We start from the raw sequence: 16,638 nt of genomic DNA on the forward strand, positions 1-16,638 counted from the left end.
TCTGGGCTCCACGTAGACTCTGTTAATGTCCCTTGTCCAGATGGAGTCTCCTTGGGAGCCACTCCCAGAAGCTGTCTGATTTCATACAGCCAGTGGATAGGGGAGCCAAGGGCAGTGCAGACATAAGACATGAGGGAGGGCTTATCTGGATCTACATGTGTGGGGGTGCATGCGTACCCCTGTGTGACTCTAGCCCCCATGGGGAATGACCTGCACACTTGTATATTGTCCCTGACTTTGTTCATGTTGAAGGCCAACTTTTTTATACTTTTTGCAAATTACTTGCAAACCAGATTAAAAACATTCACGTACATTGAAATGCATAACTCAAGTTTACTCTTATTTATTTACTTTTTATGGTGAAAAAAATTATATTTAGAATTAGCCAACTGGACTCAGTTTAGATGATCCCAATCTCATTGGCCACATCCAAATCATCATAGTCAGGAGGAACGTGCACCTGCTGCTCTCCATCAGGTCTTGTCAGGGGGTTGGCCTTGGCCATGTCGTGTCATAGAGCTTCTTCTCAGCTGGTTTGATCTCATGCTTGTTGGCCTTGACGCCCACCATGAGCACATGTGTGTTGTCATCTGTCTTCTTCATGGCTGACTCATTGGTCAAGGGGAACCTGACCTTGGCAGAGACATCAGGCTTGGTTCTCCTGGGAGTCTTTCTTCCAAGGATATGCAGGTTGCCTTGGCTTTTGGAAGGTGGGTGGAGTGTGGATCTTCTTTTCTTATGGCTATGGATGCCTTTCAGCACTGCTTTCTTGGTCTTCAAAGCTTTGGCTTTGGGAAGGACAGGGACTTCCTTCTTTCCTTTCAGCTCCATTTCCACACCATCTTTGTGAAAAGCTGTTTACTTTCATTAATGGTTCTTAAGCAACCCATAGACTGCTTAAAGTACAGGGCATTTTAAACACTGCAGAATGATCCTGCAAGTCTTTTGTTAGTCCATCTCAACTGTCCTCCCCAGAAGCAACCACTATAAATTATTTTTCCACTATAAATTAGTTTGGCTTGATCTAGAACTAACTTTAAAAGAATCATGTCTCAGACTTCCAGAATCATAGATCTCTGAGGACGTCACTCTCTGCATCTGAGTCATCCAGTTTGTGGTGGTTTATTGTGGGAGACCTGGAGCTAACATAGTAAGTGACCCAAGAAAGCGTCAAAGTTCCTACAGACGTAAATTGAAATGACTTTCGAGGAGTTTTGATTTAGTATCTACACCCAATTCTTTCTACCTCTACTGCATTTTGGTGCCACTTAGTAAACCTCTTGGGCCCACCAGGTGACAGGTCAGGACTTGGTACTCCTGGAAGGCCAGTCCTCCCAGGAAATAAACACTATACTGTTGTAGTGTGCGCAGGTACTGACAGGTATTTGAGTAGGCCATGTAGCAAAGCATCATTATTCCTGCTTTCAGCACAATTTGACCTTAAACATTTTATAAGTATTTTAAAAAATGAAATATTCTAGGGAAGATACCATTCTATCTTCAATTCAGAGTACAATTACAGAAACTATGGTCAGAAAGATTTTTTTTAAAGATTTATTTATTTATGCATACAAGAACTGGGGTACAGGCCAGAGGTATGGGGGAATGAAAGGATTCACCAGAGACAGCGGGGAACAAGACAAGCGGATTGACTGAAACATACTGCTGAGGGGAGCAGTGGGCGAGACAGGAGAGGTCTGCTGTGCCATGTAGGTAGCTCCCTGGCTGGGGATCAAACTCGTGCTGCAATGGCTGTGGATTGCTTCATAGATTGCATCTTAACCCCTTGCACCACCAGGAAGGCCCCAGACAGATGTTTTTGCACGTAGATAGATTTGCATCCAGTTCATAAATATAATCATCTTTAAAAAAACCCAAAAAGAATCATGCTGTGCCTAACAATGCCTTGGTGTCCAGCTCAGTGTCTCTGTGAGATTCCCCACTGCTGCTGAAGGTGCTAGGACTTTGTTCTTTTATTGCCACTGGATGAATACAACACTGTGTATTCTCCTGTTGGGAGATATTTGGGTTGTTTCCAGTTTGGGGCTATAATGACCAGCCAAATGCTACAACCATCCTGGTGTAGGTTTTGTTTTGCTTTTTGACATGCGTTTTTATTATTTCTCTTTGGTAATTATCTATATAGTGAAATTTCTGGGTCAAAGGACAGGTTAATGTTTAGCCTTATATGAAATGGCCAAACTTTTAGTGAAATGGTCGTACCATTTTATATTCCTACTGACAATGCTGTGAAAGTTCTAACTGCTCCACATCCTTATCAACATTTGCTATTGTCAGTATTTTTAATTTTAGCCACGTGAGTGGAAATGCAGGGGTATTTATGGTTTCATTCTGCATTTTTCTGATGAATTATAACTTTGAACTCCTTTTCATATGTTTATTAACCATTCTTATAGCCTCCTTTTGCCCCACCTTGTCTTCTTGTAGGCCTTCTGACTAGCAGAAGTTTAATTTTGATGATGTTAAGTTTATGGATTTTTTCATTTTATGCCTATTGCTTTCTGTGTCTAAGAAATCTTTGTTTACACCACATCCCAAAGATTTTCTTTCCATGTTTTTTTCTAGAAGCTTTGTAGTTTTAACTATTAGTCTAAGATCTATCTCAATTGAATTTGTGAATAATATGCTATAGGTGTCTAGGTTCATTTAGTCCTATCTGGATATCGAAGGGATATCCTTTCCCCATTAAGTTCCTTTGGTGCCTTAGTAAAAAATCTGCTGATCATGTAAGTGCACCTATGTTTTTGTATAGTTGTCTCTACAAACCATGGTGTTTCTCTAGATGAGGGGTGGCATGTATGTGACTCTTGTGCTATGACTTCACCTCTGCCCCTCTGGCAGATATTATAATTGATCACAGCCCTCTTTCCCATGAGCTTACATGTGGTCTTAGAATCCTCTCCAACATGCGCTGCAGGCAGCCATTGTCGGTCATTTAGAGTTGACATGTGAGATGAATTACTTCTGGCATCTCTGATTGAAATTGTCACAAGAGGTTTAGTTATTTGCTCAAGGTCCCACAGCTGGTGAGTACAGAGCTGGGGTTTGGACTCAGGTCTGTCTGTGTGGCTCAGAAACCTGTCCTATCTTAACCACTATTCCCAACTGCTTTGCATGAATCATTTGAGCAAGTTACTTAATCTGTTTGATCTCCAATTATTTTATCTATAGAATAGGGATAATGGCTACAGGAGTGGGTGTGCGGAGTGATGAGGTAATCCCTGAAGTGGCTGATGGCGTGCCTAACACATAATAGGTACTCAATAATTGGTTGTGATAATAGTGGTGTGGTGATGATGAATGTGATGATGATGGTGATGCAGTTTTGGCCCTTGAGAAACATACAGTTAGGGCTTTCACCAGGGAACTGGGAGCCACCACACATGTTTACTCCACATCACAAAGGTTTTCTTTCCATGTTTTCTTCTAGAAGCTTTGTAGTTTTAGCTATTAGTCTAAGATCTATCTCAACTGAACTTGTGAATAATATGCTACAGGTGTCTAGGTTCATTTAGTCCCATCTGGATATCCCAGGTGGGATATCCAGGTAACCTTGGTTCCCAGGCATTCTGAACTGGAAATTTCAGAGGGAACCCTTGTTTCCTAAAAATTGCTAATGGAGCCCAAATCTCAGCCTTTGGTCTAGGCATCTTGTCCACCTGGGCCTTATTCTATCTTCTCCCCAAATGTGGGGGAGATCCTTAACTCATTTATATCTTTCCCAGATAAGGTCACATCTCTATAGTTATGGACTTATCTTTTGGGGGATCACCATTTAACCTCTATAGGGCTTGGGGTTGTCCTTTCCCAGGAGCTCCTGATGGGAGCGTGGTGAGGCTCAGAAGCTCTGCCAGCACCTGCCTACTCTACATGTCATTCAAGTGTGGCTTCAGGCATATGTGTGTGTGATGGGGTGGGGAGTTGCAGGGTCAGGGCTGGGAGGAACTCACCCAGTACAGCCCAACTGTGTGTTCTGAGGAGGCAGGACATGTTCCTCTTATCCCTGCTGCTGCCTGGTAGTAAAGAGCCCACAGTAGGTTCTTCCTAAACAGTTGGGGGTTGGTGCTTAGTAAGTACTCACAATAGGTGACTTATGAATCGTCATTGACTGATCAGCCTTGAGACTATGGCATTGAACAACAAAGCTTCATCTTTTTTTTTAATATTTTATTTTATATAATTCTTACGTCATTTTTTCATCTTTGCACAATGTATGCATTTTCATTATGGTTATATTCCCCATACAATTGCACCTCCCCTTATTTTGACTCTAGTCCTTCCTTTCCCTGCACCGCCCCCCCCCCCCACTGTTGTGTGTCTTTGTTGATTTTGATTTTTACTTTGTATTGATTAGTCTTTTTCCTGGTCTCTTATTTAAGTTTTCTAAATTCCTGCTATGAGTGAGACCATCCGGTATTTTTCTTTTTCCTTCTGACTTATTTCACTGAGCATGATCCGCTTCATCTTTTTTTGAAGAATTTTTCAGTTGACATTTGTTTGCAAGCAAACAGCAAAACAAAAACAAAAAAATAAAAAAAACCCAAACCTCTGATGTTTAATAAATGGATATGTGCTTATTATAAAAAATTTAAGCATTTATAAAATACAGAGTTAAAAAACAAAACACACTCCACCTCAATAGCAATCCTGCCCCAGATATTCTCATTCTTACCACTGGCCAAATGTCCAGACATCTTGGCATCTTACGCACATATAGAAACATAAATAAACGGGATTGCAGAGCTTGTATTCTTTTGTAATAAAGAGTTAAATTTGATTTTACTTGCATTTAACCAGTGAAGAAAGAAAACAGGTGACTCAGAGGGAATTACTGAAGTTTAGATAAATGTTTCCTCTCTAAAAGAGATATTAATTCCTATGAGTCTTCTAAAGATGAGGTAAAAAACAAAACAAAACACAACAAAACTTTGAGGGTGGAGACATTCATCTTTTTTTTTTTTTTTTACTAAATTATTTTAATTATATATACAGAGGTTGGCTCCCTGCTTTGAAATATGAGAACCAGAAGATCTTGGAGGAGACATGGTGCCCTCTGTGACTGTGATGGGGAGCACCTTTGTTGAGGGAGCTACAGTGCCCTTAGCAGGGGGCTCGGTAACAGGGTCTGCATCCCCAGCTACATGGTGGGAGCTCTGTCCACGTGGAAATCAAACGGAGCCCCTTGCCAGAGTGAATTGGGTTTGTTCGCAAATGACAAGGGCTGAGCTGATTTGATTTGGCAGCAGAATCGAGAAGTTTCTGAAATGTCAGATGTTAATGTGATGGCTGGTTGGCTATAAATGAGAAGCCAGAAGTGAGGGGTAGATGGCTGGGTGTCATCTGTTGTAGAAGAGGAAAAGAGGAGGAACTGGGGAGAAAGAAACAGGAGTGGGGGAGGGAGAGAAGAGGCGTCTTGGGGTGGGGGAGGAAGGTGGAAGAAGGAAGGGGCTGAGAGAGGTGAGGTGGAGGAGCTGCTTTTGTTTAAGGATCATGAACTAGTAGGTCTGGCCCAGTTTGTGCTCAGGTATGCTTTGTTTGGTCACAGTCATCTTCAGAAAATGTATATCAGTTCTATTGGAAGGGATGGGTGCTCTCCTGCTTGCATTTGGCCTTATAGCCTTCCTGACATGTAAAGGTGTTTGGGTTTTAAGACCCTTGCCAATGCCCTGCTGCCATTTCTAGTGCTCCCCCTTCACTAGGTCTGGCCCCAGTCCTGATGGGAGGCCTGTGCTCAGTGGGAATCAGGATGATTCTGAGGACCTGACTAGCTCCCCTCGTGGTTCCCTTGCACCCGCCTCACATGGATTTGAGATAGTATCTCAACATTTGCAGTGCTTTTTCTGTGGCCAGGAGAGCCAGGCTGTGGAGGTAGGAGCTGTGATGCATTTCGCTTCATGTCTTCATGCTTGGTGACCCTTTGTTGAACGGGGATGATTTGATCTTGACTCTTTGAGGGTGTCATGACTGTGAGGAGGCAAAAACCTCAGGAAGCATCACTCTGTGTTACTGAGGATGGGACATGACTGCCACTGAGTGGTTCCTGCTGGGGTGTGGAGGCCAAGGAGGCCGGTGTAAGCTCAAAAAGCCAGGAAGTCCATGGACCCCACTCTCCCGTCTACTTCCTAAAGAGGGAATTGATCCTGGGAGTGAGCGAATCTCTCCAACACCAGAACAGTGAGGCAGAGAGCATGCCAGGGATCACAGTCAGCTCTGAGGAGCAGGCAGGTGGGCCTTCAAAGCCTGGGAGGGTCCTGTGCTTGTTAGTTTGGGCCCTGTCACCCGGAGAGCAAGGCTATGCCAGGGACCCAAAATCTGGGTCCCTGAGGTTAGTGCGCACAGAGGTGGGGACCAGGAAGCCTAGGCCTCGGGGCTTTGATCTGGTCTGAGTCTTTACCACCAGGCAAGTGCCACAAGTCCTGTTTGCATGGCTTGCTCCTGCCACTCGCTTTTCTCCTCGATGCATGAATCCTGGGCCTAGTGGAGGTCGGGAGTCCACACCTGGTTTCTTGAAGATCAGCTTGAAAGGAGCTATCAAGATAACAAAATAAAGTGCACCTCAGGCTGTGAATTTATGCCACTGAGATTTTCAGTGTTGAGGACTGGGAAAAGATGACCTAATCAGAGGCATGGTGCTAGAATGTCAGTGTTCCTTCTCTCCACCAAGTCTTTTTTTTTTTCTTTTAAACTGCTAAGTTCTTTTTTTTTTAAAAGATTTATTTATTTATTTATACAAGCACTGGGTACAGTCAGAAGCGCGGGAGGGTGAGAGAATTCACCAGAGCCAGAGAGGGGAGTAGAACAGGCAGACTGACGAAGTACATTGCTGAGGGGAGCGGCGGGTGTGGCAGGAGAGGTCTGTGTGCTATGTGGGACCCTTGCTGGCACCTGGGGGTGGGGGCTGGGGATGAATCAGAGCTGCAGAGGCTGCGGGCAGCTTCGCAGCCCAGAGCTCAACCGCTGTGCCAGCGGGAAGGCCCCTCCCCACCAAGTTTTACTGGACTTTCACCTGGCAGGAGATGTGTATTTGTGACTGCTGAAACAAATGAGCAAACTTTGGGGAGTAGGACAGCAAAACTTTTATCTTATGCTTGGAGATGTACTTTATAGTTTTCAAGGTCGGAAGTCTGAAGTGGATTCCACTGGGCTAAAGTGTCAACAGGGCTGAATTCCAGCTAGGGGAGAATCCACTTCTACCCTTTTCCAGCTTCTACAAGGGCCCCCTGGTCCATCCCTTGGTCTTCAAAGACAGCAACTTTGGGCCAGGTCCTTCTCACATTGTCATCTCTGACTGTCTCTCTTCTGCTTCTCATAACAAAGACTCTTTCGGTTACATTGGACCCATCTGAGTAGTCCAGGAGCCTGTTTACATCTCAGGATCTGCTGATTAGCAACTTCAGTCACTCTCATTGCCATGTAAATTCAATCACAGGCTCTGAGGATTGGGACAAGAGCATCTCTTGGAAGGGGCATTGCTCAGTCTATCATAAGGCCGGGCCACCTTCGTGATTCAGTGGAAGGGGCTGGGCTCTGCTAGACTTGGGTTCCTCATCTGTGAAGTGAGGAATTTTATCTTCTGATTAAGAAAACCTAGAGGCCCAGCACATAGCAGGTCTTCCTTCAGTGGGATTCCATGGTTCTGTGGCTAATTTTTTGCCTGTCTGGTATCATTGCTTTGTGAGTCCGTGACTGATTCTAGGACTTTACAGGTCCTCGTCCTGACCATGGGATTTGAAGGATAGACATGCTGTATGTCCCTAGGCTTATCTACAGAGGAAAGGCCACACTCTCTTACATTGTCAGTCTAGAGCTGAGATGTGACCTTTATTTTCAGTCAGCAATTTGTTGACACCATCCAGGTGGAAAGATAACCGCTTACCAAGAAAACAAAATGCCACATGTGAGTTTTGCCCTGATTTGGAGTTGTCCATTTTTTTCTTGAAAGGAGGTTCCATTGTCTGTCTCCAACCATACATTGTTAGCTTCCTCTTTTCTAACCTGATTTTTTTTGCTGCGATTTCAGGCTTCTGGCTCTCAGTTTGGCTGGCAGGGGACCAGCAAGTCTGCCCACCAGGTCAACAGTGACACTTAATCCTAGTGATCTGCTTCTGTCCCATTCTAACTGTGCCACCACTCCTGTCCTCAGGCTTACACTGTCCTTCTGTCTCATCAGAGTGAACTGCTTTGGTGGAGAGCCTGTGGGCCTGGGGTCAGTGGGGGTGAAAGTGGGAAGATGTGGGGGGAGAGACACTTCATTATGTGGAGACTGGTTGTGCTTAGATAATCCTCCCAGGTGACCTGCCTAAGTCCCCTTCCTGGTTCCCCAGGTCAGATAGTGTTGCCTGGCTACCGGGCAGCCAGTGAGACTCTGGCAGAGAGAGTAAACAGGCATGAATGTTTAAAATTCAATATCACTGGGCAGGCAAAAGCCCTGGCAGGGCCTTCCAGTCCACCAGTAATCTCTGATTGTTCTTGATGCATGAGTGTCAGGGGCTTTGTGCCAAGATCCAGAGGGACTCTTTTGGGAATTGGTCATTAGTGGTTATCAGGGATGAGAGGGGGAGGGGGAGTTTCAGCCTCAGCCCCATGAGGACCATCACTCTGGTCGCCTGGGCAAGACTCCCAAGAGATCCTGGGGCTGACCTGGACTTCTCGCCTGAACAGAGCTTTGAGGGTACAGGAACTGGTCTTATCCAAAGCCCCCTGGCTTCCGCCTGGCCCCGGGGGTGGGGCTGAAGGGGGTGACTTGCCCAGTTTCTTCCTGGAATTGCAAAGAGCTCCTCTGTGATGGGGGTGGCTCCTGTAGATGATGTGCTGTGCGCATGGCACTCAGCACCAGGGATGGATGGATGTGGGCTGAGATCGGAAATCTGCTGGTGAACCTGGTATCACAGTTGGTCTATCTAGAGAGGTTCTCTTTGCTAATCTGTACAAAGATGCTTTGTGGGTTAGCCTTGGTCCTGCTAAAGGGAAACTCCTTAAGATAATTGACTTCCAAAGACGGCAGGTGGGATTGCCAAGCATCATGTGTCTTGTTCCCCGCAGCTGAGGTGGACCAGGGCTCCTAGTAACTGTGGGAGATGGTGGAGGTGGGTAGACATACTCCCTCTGTGTGGAGTAGCAAAGTAGGCAAGCTGCCTCTTAGCTGGAGGTGTACAATGACAGCTGGGGTGCCTCCTGGGGTACTTGGTGGGGATGGTGGCCTAGCAAGGTCATTCATGGCAGAGATCATTTGATGGCAATGTGGATGGTTAAGTGCTAGTGAGATTGATTATTTCCCTGCCTGTGATACTTGCTTGCTCTTCTTCTGTTAGTTTCTTCCTCTCCCCTCATCCATAACCTCCTTCCTTCTCACTCAAAGGCACAGGTTGGATGCCATCTCCCCCATGAAGCTTCCCGGAACTCCTCTAACAGCAGTTTGTATTGCTTACTATCCTGTATAAGAAACCTTACACATGAAAGTGCTAGTGAAATCCCTTGATTTACTTTGCAAACATTTATTGAACACTTGCCATGGATTGGAGATTGCTTTTGGGCCTGGGGATACAGCAATGAACATGGCAGATACAGTTCCTGTCCTCATGGAGCTTATCTGTTTGTGAGGGAGATGAACTGTAAATAAGCTTATCTTTTTGTGAGGGAGATGTCCTCAGCAACTGCAGCTCTTATCTTGGCTTCTAAAAGTGACCATTACTTCAAGGGTGCTAATTCAGAATTGCGGTGTCTGTGGGAGGGAGAAATGGATTTCCTTGGGCACTGAGGGGTGACGTTTAAGCTGAGCCCGGAGGATGAGAAGGAATGGCTGTATGTAGAGCTGGGAGTATAGCTGATACTGGAAATAATGAGTGCAAAAGCCCTGAGGCAGAGAAGAGTCTGTACCTGTGAGGAACAGAAAGGGAGGCCATTGTGGTTGGAGTAGAGTGAACATGGGGAGTTTGCAGAGAGGCAGAGTGTGCCCAGCTGTGGGCCTTGGGAGGGTTTGGATCTTAATCAACCAAGTAATATGATATATATCTGTCTACCATGTGGAGAATGGATTATAGATCAGCAAAATTGGGAGAAAGACGAGACTGAAATGGAGCTTGAACCCGGGGGTGGAGATGGAGAGAAATGGATGGATTCAAGTTACATGGAGAAGGTCGAGACAACAGGATATACTAATGGATTGGACGTGGGAGGTGAGGGAAAGGAAGGAACCTAGATGTTTAGTCAATCTAGAATGGACTTGAGCAATTGGAGGCTTTAGTCCCATTTTTCTGAGATGGGGAAGCCTTGGGAGGAGCAAAGTCTGGGAGGAAGATCAGGGGTTCTATTGTGGACACTCTGAATTTGAGATTCTTATGAGACAGTGAAATGGAAAAATCAGATGTGCATTTGAAGATGCTGAGTTAGAGGCCAAAGAGAGGTCAAGGGTGGAGATACTCATGTGGGGAGTCGACATAGAGATGCTATTAAATCTGGGGGAATAGATGTATAGCTTAGGGGCACAGTGGAGACAGACAAGAAGGCCCAGGCTGAGCCTGGACGATCTCCACAGAGGAGGGCCTCTTGAGGAGACAGCTCTACAAGGTGCGCTGAAGGAAATCAGGAGGGCAGGACTACTGTGGCGCTCAGAGGAGGGGATGCTGCAGAAGTGTGCTGACAGGTGAATAGGAAGAGAAAGTGCTTGCATTTGACAACTTGGAGGTCATTGGTGGCCTTGACAAGTGCAGTTTTAGGGGTGCTATGGAGCCAGATTGATTGACCAGTGGAGACAGGGAGATTGTCAGTTAGGGTACACAGGATTCCGTAGAGCTGATCACAGTGGCAAGCACAGGAAAACTGCCTCTTTCTACTCCAGCTGGAGGCGGGGTCTCCCATGCACACACTCAGGTGTCTTAGTGACTGGGATCCGTGACTCCCTGCCCCTTGAGGTGGTAGGTCCTCTCACAATCCAGGCACTGCTGGTGGCGTAGGAGAGGGTGGCACTGAGGGTGAGTGCCCAGCCTGAGCTGCGCAGGTTCAGCCCAAATCTCAAGTGCATGTGCTCCTCCAGTAGCCATGCCCTGTGCTGTAGGCCTGGGGGAAAAGAGTCATAATTTCACATCCTGAGGGCCCTTTTAGAACCATCACTTTCAGAGCTCCAGCTTACCCTTGCCTCTGGATATCTGTTTGGCCAAAGGTACTTCCAATTTAGTGAACACGGGTTGTGCCTTAGGCCAGGGCATTTCACCTGCCCCTTGGGGAGCTGAAACTGTCTGGGACTTAAGAGGTCAGAGCTCTCATTATATAGATCTGCTTTGCAATCACTGGTCTCAGCCTCGTCCATTGCATCACAGAGAGATAACTAGAAGTCCCAGCTGTGTTTGGATCCGCCATATGACTCACCAGGCCCCCTTGTGGCCTATACCATCAACACTGGGTGGCAGACCGGACACTGGAGCTTGGGGGTGCCCAGGAGCTGTTACAAGCCCAACAACTGCCCACTAAGTCAGCTGAGCAGACCCATGGGGTCAGGCTGCCAGGAACTGGAACCTCACTGTGTCCACTGCTAACCCTACCACTTATGTACCCCCGGAGACCTCCTTAGGGGAGACCGGGGCTAAGTGGGGCCCATGACAGCCTTCCCATTCAGAATGGGCACTTGTGCTATTGGGTCCCTGGTGTGGTGCCGCTCCCACCTTGCCCACAACTTCCGTATGTGGGGTCTGGATGGTGGCACCGGCTCAGAATCAGGCGCCAGTGTCAGTGTCAGTTCAAACACATCCTCTGGATGCATAGATCGCTTTTGGTAGAAAGGGAATTGGTCGTGAGAAAAAACGCTGAGGCCTCTAGCATGTCCTTCCTTCCCTCTGCACACCTCCTTTGTTGTCCCGTGGCTTTTGAGGAGGTGACCACTATGCAGGCGAGTTGGAAACAGCAACAGATGATAACTGTTTCCAGCAGCAGGGTGTGCAGCTGGCTAATGGTCCTCGCCTTGGGGACCCATAAACCTCACTGAAGACTAGGCGTGTGTTTGCCTGAGCGAGTATTTATTGTGTGTGGGGGTGAATGTGAATGTTTGGGTGGCTCTTTGTCGTATCATCCGTGTGTTTTGGGTGTCTGTTTGCGGGGTGGACGCTGCGTTGGTGTGAATGTGTTTGTAGTCAAGTGGTTCTCGCAGCTAGGACAGCTGGGCCCAGGGTGGGCAGCACAACAGCCCTACCCCAAACCTTGTTAGGACCTGCATTTGCCCCAGCACCCTATTCATCAGCCCCAGCTGGCAGCAGAGGGTGGGCCAATTGTGTTATTTGACATATGGTTTATGGGGAAGAGAGCTGTTCAGCGTCAAAGTCCCCATGCGGTTGTATATGTATAATTAGGCTGTTGGAGGTTGGGGACTGACTGTTAGAATCACTCGGGACTGAAGCATTTATTTAGGTAATCATTAACTAGACAGGGAAGGAAGAGAACATGCAATTTGCAGACATCCCCTTCCTGCAGGTTAGCCTGAAATGAAACTCCCAGCAAGCAGGAGGCTGGAAGCCCTCAGCCTTCCTCCTGCCATCTCCCTCTGGGTGGGGGCAGAAAGGTTAGGGCCTTTTAGGGGCTGGCAGGGCTGAAGTGGGTGACCCAGAGGGCATCTCTCAGACACCTTGGGAGCATGTTACCAATCTCCCATGGCTTCTTTTCTGATGTTGTATTTTACTTAGTCAAACCCAGCGGACTAAAAACATATACTGGGCCTCCCTGGTGGTGCAGGCGCTTGAGCGCAGTACTATGAAGCTGTCCGCAGCCTCTGCAGTGCTGGTTCGATCCTGGTCAGCCTCGAAGCAACCAACATGGCGCGGCAGACCTCTCCTGTCTCGTCTGCTCCTCCCCTCAGCAATGTATTTTGGTCATTCTGCCTTTTCTGTTCCCTGCTTTGTCTCTGGTGAATCCTCTCACCCTCCTGCACCTCTGTCCTGTACCTTGGCTCTTGTATAAATAAAATAAATCTTAAAAAAAACCCAAAACATATACTGATTGATTTGGTGCTCAGTCCAGTGCACCTGATCAGCTCCTGCTCTGTGCTAGGCAGGGAGTTGGCGCCATTGAAATCCCAGTAATTTATTGTCCTGGGGTTAATAGGAAGAGCCCAGATCACCAAAATTCTGACTTAGCTAATCTCTCCACCTTGCTTTTGCCATTAATGGACAGTGCTGATGCAGGCATCGGACGTGTTTTTCTTCTTGACCTTAGGACAGAAGTTGTGCAGCTGGTAGCATCACCCCTGCAGGAGGGTGCCAGGACCAGTCAGTACAGGGACAGTAACCAGCTGCTGATGGTCAGGCACACAGGGGAAGGGACAGCGGCCACCTGCGTGCCTTGTAATTTGTGTGGAAGCTGAGGCACAGAGCGAGGAGAGGCCTGGAAAGAAGGTTTGTTGGTATATGGTACCTCCTCCTTTAGAAATGGTGTGAGACTGTATCCTTCCATTCACTCACTCTTGCCTGAACAGCCCTGGGAATGAGTTGGGTGGTGAGAAATGGTGAGTTTGGAACTTCATTTAGGAGATGGGTGGCTGAGTTCTGCTCCCAGTGTAGTGACTGGCAGAACTAGGTCACCCTCCCTGGCTGGATATTCACAGTTCCCTGAGATGATGCTGAACTCTGCCAGGAGGGCAGTGACAATCCCATGGGGCACTAGGGTGGGGGCTTGAGTAGGAGACAGCTTCTGAGATAAAGGAAGGGGAATCAGGGGCTGCTGTGGGATGGGGTGGGGGTGCAGGTTTCACGTGATGGGTGTGGTGGGTTCTCTCTGAATGGGCAAATCCAGAAAGCTCTTCTTCAGCTTCTTTTCTCTGCCTGGCACAAGTCTAGGCCAGAGTCAGGGGGGAGATAAATTGGCACAGGGTCTGTAGCACCTGGTGTTAAACCTACCTGCTGGAGGAAGAGGTGGAGAGGTGGTGGCAGGGCTCAGAATCTGCTGCCCTTGGCTACAAACCTAGAGTTGGGGTGTGTTGGGCAGAATAGCTGCAGTTCCCATTCTCCAGGAGTCAGCAGGGAAGTGGACAGGAGGGAGGGGAAGAGAGGAGGGAGAGGGGAAGGGAGTGTAACATGAGAGGGTAAGTTGGAAGCAACCTGGTTTATGCAGGAACCATGCCTGGTGAACAAAAAAGACCACCAAAGAGCGGTAGAGGGAGGAAGCCAGGCCTCTGACACTCAGCCAGATACCCACCCACCAGCGCCATTTAGAGGACAGTACAGCAGTGGAGCACTTGCTGCTTTGCATCTCAGGGACAAGGATTGGAGGGAAGCAGAGGTTTTCCTGGGAGGCCAGCACTGCCCTTCATAGCTCACAGTCCTTATTTCCAATTCCTCAGAATAGACCTGGGCTTCTGGCCTGGGTCACACATATGGCGACTCATGAGACCAAAACCAAGTCACCCCCTTCCTCATCCTCCTGTCTCCTAGCCTTTATTTAGGCTGTTGTCCTCCAGTGCCTGCCCTGCAAGCCTAGCAAGGGTTATTTCAAATAACCTGATGAGATTTACAGAGCTATTTTTCCAGTTTCCTGCTGTGAGGCTCAGACCTGAAACCAAGCCCAACTTTATTGGGAGGACTGGAAGTTTCAGGCCACAGACTGGATCAGAACCAGAAGCTCTGCCCACTGGCACCCTGAAGCTTGACTTGGACACTCTCCATTGTGTAGACGCCATTCTTCCTTAACCAGTGCTTGGCTGGAGGCAAGTGTCAGTCATGCCCTTGTTCCGTGCTGGGGCCGACAGACAGGGAAGTAGGAACCCCAGTTTCCTAGAAAACAGAGCTGGATTGTCCCAAGGCAGCCATATTCTTAAGGAGCCCTTTACAAATACCCGCAAGGCCGCCTGGCTTCACCGTAGCCGCTGATGGTGTCCATCATCCACTTTTCATGTCCTGTTTATGCTTTAGGTCTGCACAGTGCTATACAGTTTATAAAACACTCTTCTGGTTTTCACAGCCACCAGGGAGAGAAGAATTATGTTTCCTGCTTTATAGATGAGAAAATTGAGTCTCAGATATAAGCAGTATTCCCTTAGCCAGCTGGTAAGATACAAACTTGAAGCTGGTGATTTCAAATTCGGCATCTTCTCTACTACCCAAGAAATAATTACTGAGTACAAATAATTACTGCGTATCTCCTACTGTATTTCATCACTTCTAAGATATACTCCCCCAAACCCCCCCCCCTCATTTAACAGCTCTGAAATCAGGATGCATCTCACTAGCATGAGCTTGCTATAGTATGTAATTGGTGGTGATTTTGCTTTGTTAGTGAATGTAAAATAATGTTTATGTTACAATGGGTATCATTTAGATTTGATAAATCTGGTATGTGTATAACTCTTGTGTATGTAGACATAGCTTCTGCCTGTCTGGAATTTTCACCTTAGAGGAAAGATGAACAGTCCTAACCACTGATAGAAAACCAAAGTCACGTGTTGTGGGAATTTGGGTTGGCAGGTTGCGGAAAGACTTTCTGGGAAGATGGGTGGGATGTTGACCCTGGATGTCCTGTTTCTTCTGTTTCCACCATCTGGCCCGAGTGAACCCCATTAGTGGGGTGGTTCAAAATTTGGGCCCTGGAAGCTGACTGTTTGTATTTCTCTGCACCCTATTACCTAGTTATTTAACTCTCAGCCTCAGTTTCTGCAGCTGTGGAGTGGGTACAGTGACTTACTCAGAGGTGGTCACAAAGATCCTAAAGAGAAGTACTTTATCAACGGCCTAGTGCCTATATAGTAAGAGCTCAGTAAATGGCAGCTGCTCCTGTCAAGAAATTAATTCTCTAATTGAACAGATTTAGAGTCAGCAGACATTTGGTGATAATTACTGTTCCTGTGTTAGGTGCACACACATTTGTCATTTTATTTCATCTTCAGAAGCACCCCAGAAAGTGGGGGTCATTATTCTGATTTTATAAATGAAGAGAGTGGGATACAAGGTCACATAGCTGGCTAGTGGCTGGGCTGAGATTTCGTTGCTGGCCTGTCTGATTCCTAGTCTGGTGTACTTTATCTATATATATTACGTCATTCTTCCTTTTTGTACAATGTATGCTTTCTCCTCTCAAGTGTAGTCCCTGTAAAATTCCCACCCCCAATTTCACCCGTGCACCATCACCAGAGTCCCTTGTGCTTTTTCCTCCCCTGTTTTGATCCCTCTCTCTCCCCCTCCCCTGCAGAATGGCTCTGATTTATAGTTGCTTGTTAATTTTGTTTTTTAATTTATTATAATTATTTTTTTCCCTGATCCCTTATTTGGTTCTCCTGCATTCCTCCTATAAGTGAAACCATCCAATATTTTTCTTTTTCTTTCTTGGTGCACTTTTTATTGGCCCACAGTTGCTGGTGAAAAATTACAGGCCGGGAAGGAAACCCAGCTGATCTCTGTGGACTCAGTGAAGACAGGGTGTTGTATAATCCAGTTGTTATCCTTGGGTCATATAGACAGTGGGTTTTGCTAGTGAGCAAGCAAGAGAGGTCTTGTTCAGAGGCACAGGGGACTAGGGGGAAATTTGCTTAGAGCTCAATCTTTTTTCTCCACCTCTGCTGCCAGTGGACTGAGGCCAGTTTTGCCCCACAAGAGTGTTTTCCTGGCCCTCATTCTTCTGCTGTGCTTGGCTGTCCTCAGGGCTCAC

General features: G+C 47.0%; 1 protein-coding gene across 1 annotated transcript in view; it reads left to right on the top strand.

Moving 5' to 3' along the window:
* Positions 1-16,638, top strand: part of RAP1GAP2 (RAP1 GTPase activating protein 2) — a gene marked incomplete at both ends in the record, with an annotated part of 211,514 nt that overhangs the window by 121,091 nt on the left and 73,785 nt on the right. The gene's annotated exons all lie outside the window — the stretch shown is intronic.

The sequence above is a fragment of the Talpa europaea genome (assembly GCF_964194135.1).
Source record: "Talpa europaea genome assembly, chromosome: 7".
Classification (NCBI taxonomy): Eukaryota; Metazoa; Chordata; class Mammalia; order Eulipotyphla; family Talpidae; genus Talpa; species Talpa europaea.